General features: G+C 38.0%; 1 long non-coding RNA gene across 1 annotated transcript; it reads left to right on the top strand.

Annotated features, from left to right (window-relative positions):
* Positions 1-11,387: 11,387 nt before the first annotated feature.
* LOC122088473 lies at positions 11,388-13,673 on the top strand. Its single transcript, XR_006143069.1, has 3 exons — positions 11,388-11,480; positions 12,318-12,389; positions 13,340-13,673. It is a non-coding gene; the product is annotated as an uncharacterized LOC122088473 (long non-coding RNA).
* Positions 13,674-14,840: the final 1,167 nt, after the last annotated feature.

The raw sequence follows: 14,840 nt of genomic DNA, 5'->3' as shown, positions 1-14,840 counted from the left end.
GGATAGTCCATATGCTTGCATCTATATCATATATCTTATTGGTCAAAATATTATACAATTAGGTTTTGATTTGGAAAAATGTCAACATTACTCTCCACGTATGTGATTAGTTAGTCCATGTTGAGGCAAGTAATCGTCCTAGGCTACTTTCACGTCTTGCAAAGAGGAACAAACACAAGAGAGTGAGCGTCAGGCTGATCCGGCGGAGGACTCTTCGATGCCTAATTCAGAATTCTAAGCAAACAGATAATTTCAGTTAGAATGAAAAAAGATTAGTCCTCCAAAAAGGGGTTTACTTAGAGTGTTAATAGCTGAATATGGCAGCCATTGAGTGAGAGTCTCGCTTTGGCAGTTTCCTGTTTCAGGTAGGAGTCTAAGTATAGCAGGTGTTGTAATAGGAAAGTGAATATGGAGGATGTTGCCGTTAGAGGGAAGATTCAATATTCTACTGAAAATCCTTCACGGACTAGGATTATCCATATTTTGCAGCCCATGAGCTAGGCTTGGTGAGCCCTTTTGGGCACGTCTTGGCGGGGATGATCTATTGGAATCTTAGGCCGAGCGGCTGAGTTGAACGGCTTGACTACTGAGCTACCTGTTCATGACATCGAGTTTTGCGCCCGTTGTCCATCTGGTGAGTACTTGAGACCTTTCATTCAGTCAAGGACCTAACGTAGTTAGGCTTATTCAATGGTCCGGACAACCATATGGCAAACATACGTGTAATGTCCTCTTTACATTGGCACTGGCCCAGTCGTTCGACTGCTAAAGTCCCTTTGGAAATATTGGTTGGTCAGCTTCTGACTTGGGTGCCTGGTTTAGGCTGGGTGAATGAACCCATAGGGCTTAAGCCGTTTGGCTGGCTATGTATGTCTTTGTTCTGCCACCTGCTTGGTTCGTTTGGCATGTTTTTTACCATAATAATCCACACTATTCATATAGCAATTATAAAATTTGAAAATATGTCATTAAACCCATGGCCTTTTGTAGGATATTTGGTGCCTCATAGCTTCTTTTACTAGTTGTAATTTTCAGTATGTTCATAGGGAAATGAACGTTGTTGCTCATTCTCTAGCGAAGAAGGCACTAACTCTAGCAAGTATGAGGAGATTGGCCTACGTCTAGTCTTTGGCTCATTCATCTTTATAATCAGGATGCCTTGTGTCCCCCCTGCCTCGCCACCACAATAAAATTTCTTTTAACCCAAAAAAGAAAATGTTGAAGAAATTATGGAAAAATATTGGTACGCTACCTTCATATAGATTTCTTTTTATCCTTCTCACATAATAAACAATGGCCAATTTCTCTCATATTCAGACCATTTGATCCCCAATGGATTATACTATTTTCCAACCCCTCATTTGTGTAGTGTGTAAATTCCTTCTAACACCCCCTTGTAGGAATACCTTCCAAAAAAAATTAATAGCTCCGAAGAAGTGTTTCTTCTTTTTCTTTTTAAATATACTATTCTAAAGAAAATTTAACAATATAAATAAATATCTAATAGATAATGAGCCATACATTCCATTTAGACTACGAAATTAGAAATTGGCCTATTGATCAGCGTTAAAATTGCCACTTGAATCTTCCACGTGATACAGTAGAACACAATCAATAGTGTTCTACCGGAAAAAAAAAATCGATAGTGTAGGAACTAGGTGCAGCTCAAGACTCTCAACTGATATCAATCCAGATTGGTATTAAATCAAATGGATTTATGTCTGATAGGCATCTAGCCAAAAACAAGTAGGCATAGAATAGAAGACGATCACATCCAATTCAAGGTGTTTCTGAGCATTGGATGTGCGCCAAATACCCTATTGTATGACGGAGAATCTAAGTCCTTTTTTTTCAAGACATTATTAGTGGATCTGTCAAGCATCAGAATTCATGACCAATACTGATCCAATCTGGACGTTTTTGACTAATCCGATCTAAGATTAATTTAAAACCATGTTATGGATTATTTTATTTCGTCAACTTTGTTAATAATTTCTTTTTTAATTTATAAACATTAAGTCATAAACCACAGCTTAGAGTACCCTTTGTCCTTGGATATCATCAAAGGAAATTGGAATCTTCTTGCGAAATCCGAATATAAAATATCTTATTCTGGTGGAATATGCGCCGTAGGAATATCTATCATTTGTTTTCTTACTGCTAATGACTTTTTTTCTGATAAACCTTTCTGCTATACCTTTGATTGATGATGCTGTCCATCGCCATGGTCCCACCCAAACGCGCTTAATTAATTAAGTTTATCCAATTGCAAGAGAGAAGAGACAAGGAACCACAGATGGATCTTATAAGGGAAATACAACGTCTCGTCCTGCTTCACATAATAACGAAGATATTTAGGGAGAATACCCTGTTATTGGCTGGCTTATTGTTAAACATCTTTCACATTTACCCCAATTACCGTACGTGAGAGTAAATTTTTGGGTAGAAAGATGCTTATTTATCTAGGCAGTTTATTTATTTATTTATATATATATATATATATATTTAATTTAACTTAGAACAACAAAGTAGTGAAAATGGATGAAATTGTTCAAATATTCTCTGAACTACGAGAATAAGTTGTGCCATAAGGAGGGCATTTTTCACACAGGACAGGGCCAAGCGTAGAATGCATGGGTGATAGATTGGTCATAGGAGTACTACAAGATAGGCCATAGGAGTACTCCAAGATATACATGAGCGCCACTGATGTCAAGCATACTATGATGCCACCCATTTTCATTATGTGGGAATCCCCAACAGAGGAAAGGGTTGTAGGTGATCGCGTGTTCTGCTTCTTATCTAGTGACGAGAGGAGCATAGAAATCATTTATATTAGATTGTGTGTGGCAGCTGATATAAATGAATAAAGATAAACCGCTTGAATGGGGCCTATTCTCTTAATAGGCGGAAGATATGCACAAGACATGCCCTCTAAACTGAGGAGTAAACCATGTTACTAATCTCCCTCAAAATCTCGTCAAAGTAATGTATGATATGAAATAAGTAGGGGATGTGTTTAATAGGTAAAATAAGTATAAAATAAATATGAAGCAAGCACAAGGAAAACCTATCTTCCAAGATTGAGGCTCAAGAATCACAGAAATGGCCTTGAGGATCTTCATGAACAAACCAAAGGTCTGTTAATGAATATTGTTCTTTGAGACCCATGATCATGGCATTCTAAGATGTTAGATTTCACAGAGGCATTTCTTCGAATGCTGTCTTTATAGAGATTCATTCAGGGCGAATAAGTGCCGCCAACCATAAACATAACGCAAAATTTTCGCATTAGGCACTAATATCTATTTTTAACATCTAATTAGATTGGGTAACAATTCGAATTAAGAAAAATTAAATTGAAATAATCAAATAAGATAAATGGAATTACATTTTTTTCTTTAGTTTGTATTTGAATTTCGAACTCTGTCTATATATTTTAATATTATAATTTTTATATTTATAAAATTATTATTTAAGTAAATGGGTTAAATTGATTAATTGAATTGAAATCTCAATTATTCTAATATTATTCTAATTTAGAATTTGATTATTCTAAATCAGATTTAAATAGGGCCATATGGACTCGAACCGTTGTTTACAAATTTTAGATTGTAACAACAGGTCAGTCTTATATTTAGAAGGCAAATAATGGTTGATTCTCATAGAAAACTCAAGGAAGAAGTGAAATCAGTGTATGTACTTGGTTTCACAGGGAAGAAGATCTCCCACCTGATCACCCTCAAAATCCGCATTGAGGTTTGATACTATCTCCCACAATAGCCTCTGATTCACATAAAACCATTGAAGCAAAGCTCAAAATTTTCATTCATGAAAAAAATCTTAGGGGAACTCCTAGGCTCTTACACTTGAAAAGGTTGAGTATAGGTTTTAAAATCCTAATCGATAATTGAAGTGATCATTGTCAATTCCAATTCATACAATATTCCCCTATTCTTGACGATTTAATCCAAAAATCAACTGGTTCAAGTACTCAAAAAATCAGGATCGGTAATGTTGGACGATTTCCAATCCAATTCACCGATTTTTAAAATCTTGGTTGAGTAACATTTTCTTTTTTATGGTAGAAGGTTGATTAGCCTACCACAAAAATCCTATGTAGATTGGTTGTTGTTCAATTGGTTTTTTACATAAGGTGGTTTTACGAAAGAAAACCCTTGTTTTTGCTAGGGTTGCTAGAAGTTAAGGCATGTGATTGTAAATTGCCTCAAGAAGGCACAGGGTTTTGGCTCACCAGGTTAAGGAGGCTATTGGTCCTGCTATTGCAAATCATTTGAGGATGAGGGGTGAGGGGTCCGCTAATGTTGCTGCTCTTTTGCTTCTTCCGAGGTTCAATCTGCATGACAATGTTAACTTGATGAGAGGACGAGACTGCCGATCTGCCATCCCACGAATTTGATTTTTTACGCTGCTTAGTTCTGTGGTTGGGAATACCAGAGTGGTAGGGAATGATGCAATATGGTTGAAGGCAATAATGGTATGGTCTGCCTTACCAACAATTGAAGGTGGGAAGGGAGGCGGTCTACCCCGGTTATTGGCTCTGATACTCAAATTCATGCAACTAAATAATGGGGTTGAGGCTTATAGTGTAGATTTGCATCAATTGATCCCTTCTAATGTCACCTCAAGTCATTGGAGGCCCACAGGTAGACGATTTAATGTTACCATGGGAAACGTTACAAAGGAGATGATGAGGGCTATGAGGAGGCAACAAATGTTCAAACAAGTGAGCCCGAAGATGGGGATGATGTGTTAGGAGAGTCCCTTTGTCCTAAATGTGTTAATGGAATTGAAGACTCTAAGGTGCACTCAGGTACTGCATTGCTTAATTCCAAACATTGGAAAGATGATTATGCAGACAGAACCAAATATAGTTTTCAATGATTTAAAAACCTTCAGCGCTACTCTCAATGCTTGAATAGAGAAACCTTCTTCAAATTTAAGAAGGATAAAAAGTTTAAGATGGTAAATGGAGGTATGAAGCAAGCTCCCCTGGACACCCCATATTGGAATGATGGGAAAAACTCCTAACAGATCGCCAGATGTTTAGGTCAAGGGCCCTTCTATTGGTAAACCCTATGCTCTTTAATGAATCTACTATTTTATAATATTAGGGGAGTTGGAAATAAGCCATCGTGTAGGCATATGAAATCCATTATTTTTGTCTTCCAAAATTGATATGATTGCAATATCAGAGCCAAAATTTTCTATTTTGAAAACCCAATCTATCAAAGAAGAATTGAGATGCGTTATTGAACTGCAAATGGCATGGAAGGTGGAGAGAGAGAGTTTGGGTTTTTTAAAAAGATTATATCCAGGTTCAAGTTGTACAGGAGCATGCTCAATTTATTACTCTCAACTACATGGATACGACTACTAATTGTAATTTTCTTGCTACATTTGCTCATGCTTTGTGTTCTTTGGTTGAGAGATGGTTGCTTTGGGTGAAGCTTATTGATTTCTTGAGTCCGATTACTGTTTAATGGGCTGTTTGCGGGGACCTTAATATGATCATATATCCATCTGAGAAAGTAGGAGGGAGGCCTCCTTGTTCTCAATCAATGGAGGAGTTTGGTAAATTTGTGGACGAGGTTGCGCTAATCAATATGGGCTATAATGTTAATGCCTTTATATGGACCAATAATCAAGGGGGGGACAATATTTTGATGGCACTTCTGGATCAAGTCTTTTATATCAAGAAAGAGCTTTCCCAAGTGCATTACCTTAATCGAATTCGTTCTGACCATGTGCAATTTTGGTTTGAGTTTTCGGCTTCTGTTGCCCCTAGAGTACCATCTTTTAAATTTCAGCAAATGTAGATTTTTCATCCTGATTTCAAAAGCTTTGTGAAAGACATCTGGGAGCCATCAATGAGTGGTTCACCTCTTATTGTTCTTTACTCAAAGTTCAAGCTTCTTCATACCAGGTTTGGAACAAAGATGTTTTGGGGAATATTAATCAAAATGTTAGAAATGTTGAGGAATGATGTTAGTTGGAAAAAAGCAGAATATGATTTAAATCCTTCTAATGCTATGAAGATTGTTTTAGAGAGGCCTGCAATCACCTCCAGTGTAAAAGGAAATTTTTTGGAAGCAGAAATCAAGAGTAAAATGGCTTTAGGAGGGGGAAGGGAATATCAAAATTTTTTATGCCATGGTTAATGCTAAAAAAAAATGGGGATGGAGAAAATTAAAAATGAGGAAGGGGATTAGATTTTTGGTGCCGATGGGTTGCACACTGAGGCCGTACCCTACTTCTCTAATATTCTCTCTGCTCAACCTCATATCCTAGACAATGATTTGGTTGAGTCTATTCCAACACTTGTCTTTACAAAGGGCAATGTTTATCCCTCCTGGATCCAAACTATGAAAGAGGTTGAAAAGCAATTCTCTCTATCTAAGGACAAGGCTCTAGGGGCAGATGGATTTACTGGGCAGTTCTTTAATTACTACTGGGACATGGTGGGTCATGATGTGTGGGTGGTGGCCAACTATTTCTTCTCTGGGGGATTTCTTCCCAAGAAGTTTCATCTCATCTGACCTCATTCTCATTCCTAAGAAGGAAACCCAAGAGGTAATGTCGGATTTTAGACCCATCAGCCTTTGTAAAATTATCTCTACAAGGTTGGCTACCTTTCTCCTCAATTGATTTCTGAGGAGCACAGAGCTTTTGTATCCTTGACAATATTGCATTGATTCAAGAGGTGTTGTGGAAGATCTAAATAGAAAATCTCGAGGTGGCAATGTGGTCTTGAAATTAGATATGGCAAAGGCTGAAGATCGCATGGAATGAGATTTTATTTATGAAGATCTAAAAAATTCGGGTTCTCAAGAACATGGATTGAGTTAATCAAGAAAACTATAAAAAATTGTTGGGTCTCTGTAATTATGGATGGTGGGTTAAATGGCTATTTCAAATCTCTAGAGGTCTCCGTCAGGGTGATCCATTGTCTCCTACTTTATTCATTCTTACAAGAGAAGTGCTTAGCAGAGAGCTAAAGAAGTTCTTTACAGAGGGATGTGTAATATATTATCATCTTCCTATGGATTGCCTGGGCATTTCTCATAACATGTTTGGCTGATGATACAATTATTTTTATAAAAGGATTAAAGTTCCCTTCAAAGCAAATTATGGGATTTATTAGTAGGTATGAAATGTCTCTGGCCAGTTAGCAACTAAGCATAAAAGTTGCTACATTAAAAGCTCCAAAGTTTTGAAACCCATATGACAATTGTTGGCAACGTTACAGGGTTTGTGAAGAAATCTCTGCTTTTAACATACTTGGGGGCACCTCTCTACACGAGAAGGGCAGGTCGAAAAGGGAAGCTTCTAACTTTGAGGGGTAGGCTAGTTTTTCTTAAGCATGTGCTTTTTTCCATGCCGATTCACATCCTTGCTAGTTTAGAATTCCTAACATCGGTTATGCAAAGCTTTTACCATACTTGTGCAGATTTTTTATGGAGTTTTTTAGAGTTTGGTAAGTGACATCATTGGGTGGGTTAGCTAAAGGTTTGTAGGCCTTTAGATCAAGGGGGACTGGGAATCCGTTGTTAAAGGATATTAGTATGTCTATGCAGTTGAAGGGACTGTGGAGTATTATTTAAAAGAATTCCATATGAAGTGCCTTCTTCAAGGCTAATTTTTTAAGGGTAACCATACTGCCTTGGCTGAATACAAGCAAGTGGGTTCTAAAACTTGGTGGAAGGCCTTAGAGCTTAAAGAGTTTATCTTATTAAAGTCCAAAATGACTAGGTTGGCTCCGGTGAGGTGAATTTTTGGTTTGATAATTGGTTGCGTATGGGCTCCCTAATCAACTATTTTGATAGCGCCTTTAACGTGAATATTGAGACTCGGCTAAAAGATGTGCTTTTTGGCAATGGTAATTAGGATTAGAACGTGCTGAATGTTATTGACTTCTCGAAGATTAGGGATAGTGTTCGCAACTTCAGCATTATATTATCAAGCAAAGTTAACAAATTGGTTTAGACCCTTTCTCTACCAAATCGACATGGAATGAGATCCGATTGCATTCTCCTCAAGTTCCTTACTCTAAATGGTTATGGAATAAGTTAATTCCTCCCAAAGTTGATTTTTTTCATAGCAAATCTTAAATGGGAAGATTCCAATCTATGATGCTTTGATAAAAATTGATATTCCATTGACATCTAAATGCTCTTGTTGCAGGGATCCTTGAAGGGAAACGACAACCCACACTTTATTGGTGGGAACAACTACTTCTAAGGTCTGAGAATTTTTTTGAAAAATAAAAGACATTGATGTTATTTCAACTTAGGAGCTCGCTACTAGGATTCTACATCGGCAGTCCCATGCTAGTGTCAAGGGTATTTGCGAGTACCAAATGGGATTGTTTTCAACTTGTATTGTTTGAAAATAATGGCGAGAAAGAAATAGAAAAATATATGGTGAAGGCTCATGTGCCTCAACTATCAAAATTGAGAGAATTAATGATTGGATTTGTGAGATCACTTATCCCATTAAATTCTCTAAATCCCTTTCATTGAGAGATGACCTATTATGCAAGTATTTAAGTTAAATCCTCCTATTAATCAAGTCAAGGCTCTAGTTGATGGTGCAAGTAAAGAGAATCCATGCATTATTGTGGGGGAGGCATTATTAGAAACAACAATGGGAATGTCTTGTGGCATTCTCCAATTTCTATGCGATTTGTTCAAATTCAATAGCGGAGTTGAGAGCCCTTAGAGATGACTTAAGATTGTGTGGGAAATTGGGCCTCTCCAATTTTTATGTTAATTCTGACTTCTCCTTAATTGTGAAGTTGGTTACTCATATATCTTGTAATTTATGGAGCTGCTGGTATTGGTTTCAGGAAATTATCAACCTCTGTAATTTTCTAAGAGCTCACATCATGTTTTCATTTCAGGAAAGCAATCGAACAGTGGATTAATTATCAAATTTTGCATGCGAGTCTATAATAAATTTGATTTTCTACGGTGATGAACCTCTTCTAGGTGATCTTAGTTTCATCATTCGAGAGGACAAAGATGGTTTACTAGTCTTTAGAATGTAGTAGATCTTCTGTAGGTGTTTTCTTATGGGTTTTAAGTGTGATAGAGTGAGTTGTCTCTCTTGGCTTATGTCCCCTTATCTTTATTTATTATCAGTTTCATTTTTCATATAATTATAGGGGCTATCCCAGGTCCTAGATATCTCAGATCGATCAATTAAGCCTTTAGTTAAAAGAATGAAAACTAATTTTTTTTTTATGATTATAACCAATGTTCTGACACCATACCCAATCTGGATTGATCAGGTATCAGCATCGGTCTCAGCCAAATTCAATACGATATGATTGATATAGCCAATCCAATGCCAATACTTAGAATATTGATTACAAGTACATGTAAAAGTACATATAAACTAGAGTTCCACTCTAAAATATAACTCTAAATACAGCTACAAATATTTACCCAAAAAAGAAAAAAAAATACAACTAAAAAGAGTGCACCTAGTGGATGAGGTTTCCGTTACTACGGGGTCTAAAGAGGATCATAATATAGGATCTGGCTGATGTAGGATTGTTGGCTAGACAGAAACCTAAAAATATTGGTCCTCAAATTTTAGACTAAGTATTGGTCCATTGTTTTAGGGTCTGATTTGTGTTATTGATCAATCCAATACTCTCATTGAATTTGGTTATTGTCCTATCAGCTCTACAAGTCCTAGGACTTTTTTTTTTTTTTTTTTTTACATTGACTACTAAAATGCGCAAGGGAAAAATAGTATCTTCAAAGTTTTTTGGGCTTGCCTCAGATGCATAGAGCTTACTTTGAGGGGAGGACTTTGCAATGCTTAAGTCGGATCCGTGCAACAATAAATAGTAGAACAAGAGCAATAGTAGCCATTGAATTGTGGAATGAGATACCTTGGGACCCTATGTCTCTTATTTATAGGATGGAGGCAATGTAGTTTTATTTGTTTTGGAGTGTTCATACTTGATTAAGAATCCAAGACAAAGTTGAGCCCTGCTTAGTTAGGGGAGTCTTGCCTAGATAGGGGTTTGAGTCACATTCCTAATCCTTACAGCTTATCCTCGTGGTGATGAAGAGTCCAATCCTAATGTGGCTCTGCTAGCCAGGAGTTCATCTTTGTGCGAGAGTCTAAGTCCCATTATGGCTCTGCTGACGGAGAGTTCGTTTCTTAACGAGCCTCATTAGCTTTGGCTCAATCCCCTGCTTTAACTAGCTTTTTACCACATTTCGACCACTGATGGGCGGGTCATCTTTGGTATACCAATATGTATCGCATGTATTTCCATATTGTGACTTGCACTAGGTTGTGTTCTACTATAAACTATTATATTTTATTGCTCAAAGCATGCTTTTGTTTGATTCGAGTTAAAATAGTCAGTAAAACAAATTTTATAGTAAAATCACATTTCCATTGCTTGTTTTACTATTTGTAAAATTCGTATAAAGTAAAATTTTACCTCTACCCATGGATTTTTCCAGAAAGACGCCATAAATATTACATGAATAAAACAAAGTATATCCTTGGAAAATCGATTGATATTGATCCTACTTGTGGGTTCTGCCAGTCTCACTGTGAAACCATTTAGAATGATTCTTTTTTTGTCTTGCAAATTCACCAAACGGATTTGGGCTGCAAGATTACTGGGGTTAAGAATTGAGAATCTGACTCATTCCCACCTATGATTGTTATACCCGTGCCCTAAAATTCCTATTTTAATTGTCCAGATGAGGCACTAGAGGCCACCAGTACCAATAAATACTGGGTAGCAACTGTATTTTTCCGAGAAGCGAATGATGACCACACTTGCACCTGCTACTCATGCCTCAAAAATTTAGAAGGGGTTCCGGGCATAGAAGAAAAGGTTAGTCTAGCCCTCACACCTCAAGAGAAAATCTCAAGGCTTAAATAATACAACGTACTATGAGGTGGGGCCCACACACTGGAAACACCTTAAAAGGGCCCTATTCAACTTAAATATCCACACAAAGGGACTAACCTTAGAAGGGCCCCATTCAACTTAAATCCACACAAAGGGACCAATTCGGCTTTCTCCAGTGAAAACCTCCAATGAGGTATACCGGTCAAAACTGGGTTATTAGGCCATGGGGCCCGGGCTCTCGCACCCGTGCACCTCAAACCACCTCTATTGGTTGGAACCACCTACTGGGTGATAGATTAATTTATCAGGGATAGATTAATTTATCGGGTCACCCCAAGGTGGGCCATTAGTTCCAAATAATGAGTTAACCTATTAATGGTTGCAAACCCATTTTTCTCCCAAACAGGCCTTAGTTAATTAAGTGACTATAAATAGACTATTACCATTCATTCTCCATCTACCAAAGTAAAAGCAAGGAGAAGGAGAAGGAGAAAGAGAAAGAAGAAGAAGGAGAAGGAGAACAAGGAAGGAAGAGGAAGGGAGGAGCAAGGGTTTCCTACCAACTAAGGTAAGCACCACTCACTCTAACTCCATGAGCCAGGCTCTCTCTCTCTCTCTCTCCCATTTCCTCTGTTTTGAGCTAAGAGAGATCGCCCCAACCGAATCTCACCTCCCCACTCTCTAAACTTACAAATAGGGAAGGGGATTTGGTGTGGAAAACTTACCCTAGCAAAATCATGGGTTCATTTCAAGTTTATGAACCCTCCCCTTTAGGAAACCCCCATCAAAAGACCCAATTTGGGCAACACAAAACCTATAGATGGAGAAATTGCCCAAATTTCCTAAAACCCACCTTTGCACTTGTCAAAACTACAAATTGGGAGAGGGTTTTAGTGTAAGAGACTAATCATAGCAAGATTGATGGATCAATTTGAGTCCATGAACCCTCCCTAGTAAAACCCCCAATTTTGGGTAACTAAACCCTAGAAATGGTGGGTTTTGCCCAAACCCTCTATACCCCACAATTTAAACCCAAAATTTGGGTTGGGAAAAATGAAATTAAATACATTTATAGTGGATTTAGGTGACCACATAATCCATTGGTGGTCACCACATAAACCCTCAACCAAAATTCCCTAATTTAGCTTAGTCGCGACTGGAACTTTAGAGAAATTTGGGTGCAATGTGTAAAACCATCTTAACCAACCCGTTGAATACACTTAATCTAAGTTAATTGAGATAGGTAAACATTCCCCATGTATAAAACAACCCTATAGTCATAAAACCCCCAATATGAGAACGATTTCAAAGAAAAGTCAAATATGAAATGAAGCTAGAACATGTGCCTAGGGTCTCATTTCTCTATGGGTTATTTATTTTCTAAGGAAAAATTTATTTATCCTAGGAATAGAACCAAGGGGTGACGAGACAACGCGGCGCGAGGCCATCGGCTGTCCATCATAATCTAGGACTTGAGGTGAGGGGATTTGTATGATTTTAGTTTATAGAATGTTTATGCTATAATGCATATGTGGATGAGCATGTTAATTTCGTGTTACAAACTTGTTACTTATGTTGGATGTGGATGTTGCATAATGACATCAGTTGTGAATATGTGTGTGTGAGAGTGTGTTGTGGAGACTGGGATGCAGGGTAGCCGAAGGTTGGGTTCCGGCACTGTATGCCCAAGATGAGTGTATGTGTAAGTGTATTGTGGAGATTGGGATGCGAGGTGACCGAAGGTTGGTTCCGATACCACATGCCCATGGTGTGTGAGTGTGGGGTACAAGGTAGCCAAAGGTTGGTGCCGGCACTGTATGCCCACGAGGTGTGTGAGTGTGATTGCAACGTGTTGTGGCATATTAGAATGCCTTGGGCTGGGATAACCACCCTGGTGCTACAACCCTTGCCAATAGGGGTTTACATATTGGCTAGTCCTACCATCTGACGGTCCGAAGTTGGGGATGATTTTCAGTGACTGATGTGCATAGATGCCAGCGTTGTGACAAACCCTCATGCAATGTTGGATTCGGTGGTGGGTATACCCTACATTCGATGTTGGATTCGATGTAGTGGTATTATGAAGGATTATTAATAGGGGCTTACTGGGTACCAAAGAAACTATGTAGGGATCGGTATGCTCCTGATTCGCAACTAGCTTGTATCCTTAGGGACTGATAATGTACATTCATGACTGGAGATACCACCTATGTTGCAGTAGCATTAATGTTCATTATGGACTTAGAATCTATTGATTAGGTTTGTTTGCTAATAATTTGGATCATGGCATTGCATTCATATAAATGTATTCATATTGGTTTGGTTAGGCATTTTTATTATTTTTATTTCATGATTTGTTGTGGATGTTTGTGTGTTCCCCTCACTGGGCTTCATGGAAGCTCACCCCCGTTGTTGCCCCTTTTTTAGATATGGATTCAAGGAACCCTTCAGAGACTGTGGCTGAGGAATAGGCCCTCTACGAAGTGACCTCTAAGACAAGGAGCTGGTCATACACGAGGACTGTTATGCATGCGATGATTGTGCTTTCGGAGTACACTGAAGATGAGAGTATCATCTTCCCTTTTGATTCTTTTATTTACATGTCAGATGTAGCCCTAAGGGCATAACTGTAATTAATATTCCGCTGTGAAAACATTTTGGTAAATATGGTAAATATTAGTAGACTTCACCAGTTATGTATATTTGACTATTATTAATATCTTGTGATCGTAGAAGCATTTCATAATTTTATGCACTTAAAGTACTACATCGTGGATCTTTAATGGATTGTGGACACATGTGCATATCCATATCACCAACCTTCAGGTGAGTGGAGGTGGGGTGTGACAATGATTAACTCAAATATTTTTCCTGGTCAAGATAAAACCACATTTTTTTAGTATTTTCACATTATTTTATCTGGTCTCGTAGAAAGAAGACAATTCACTCTAAGTTTAAATGTGATACCCTACTTTCTAAACCTAGTTTATTTAGCAAGTTGGTTTAGTTTGATCATACAGGATCTAAACCCGATCGAGCTGAGACGGGTACCCTATGGAACATAATGGCAAGGGTGGCCTTGAGCTTGGGATGGCCAGACGAGTCTGAGCTTGTGCCTCATGAAGTCTGCATGCCTAAGCCCTGCACTTGCACATATCACAAGGCCATGTATGCATAATAAAGATACATAGCTATATTTTATATCTGATACATACTATAAATCATATACCGGGAGTGAGACATGTGTCGGGAGCCGATTCCCGTCGAAATCCCAATTATTTAGCTAAGTTCAGCCGATTAGTGGGTGGTCATAGGTGGGTCGGACCAGTGTGACCTACCAGTTTGGTTATTAGATATTTTGACCTAGGCATAAATAGCAATTAATGCCTTTCTTTTCCCTTATTTAATGTTTTTACACGGTGGGTGAAAAGAGTAAAGAATTGAGAAAAAAAGAAAGAAAGAGAAGGGAAGAAGAATGAAGAAAAAGGGAAGGAGATGCTCATTGTGTGACGCCGAGGTTAGATTTTTTGATTTCGGCATCAAAATAGTGATACTCATCTCGAGATCTACGATTTGAGGTGAGTAAAGTCGATATTTCTTAAACCCTCAAGAAACCCTAAGTGAAACCCTATGATTCGGGTAGAAATCCCTTAGATCTTGTTAATCCCACTTGCGAATATGAATCTAAGGTTTAATGAAAGACCTACATGTTGTTTTTGAAGGTTTTAGAGGAAGAAATGGTAAGATTTAAAAAGCATTTGGTGACTTCTTGAGTTGAAGAAGGGGATTTGGGGTTTGAAGGTGTTTTTGAGCAAAGAGGTCAAATCCAAGCTTAAAACTTTGATTCGATCCTAGATCTAGGCTAGAATCACAAAATGGGACCTTAGATTTGTGGAATATGTGATCGAGTTGACCCCTTAAGGTTTCC

Source organism: Macadamia integrifolia, chromosome 9 (genome assembly GCF_013358625.1).
Source record: "Macadamia integrifolia cultivar HAES 741 chromosome 9, SCU_Mint_v3, whole genome shotgun sequence".
Classification (NCBI taxonomy): Eukaryota; Viridiplantae; Streptophyta; class Magnoliopsida; order Proteales; family Proteaceae; genus Macadamia; species Macadamia integrifolia.
This window is presented reverse-complemented; position numbering and strand designations above follow the sequence as displayed.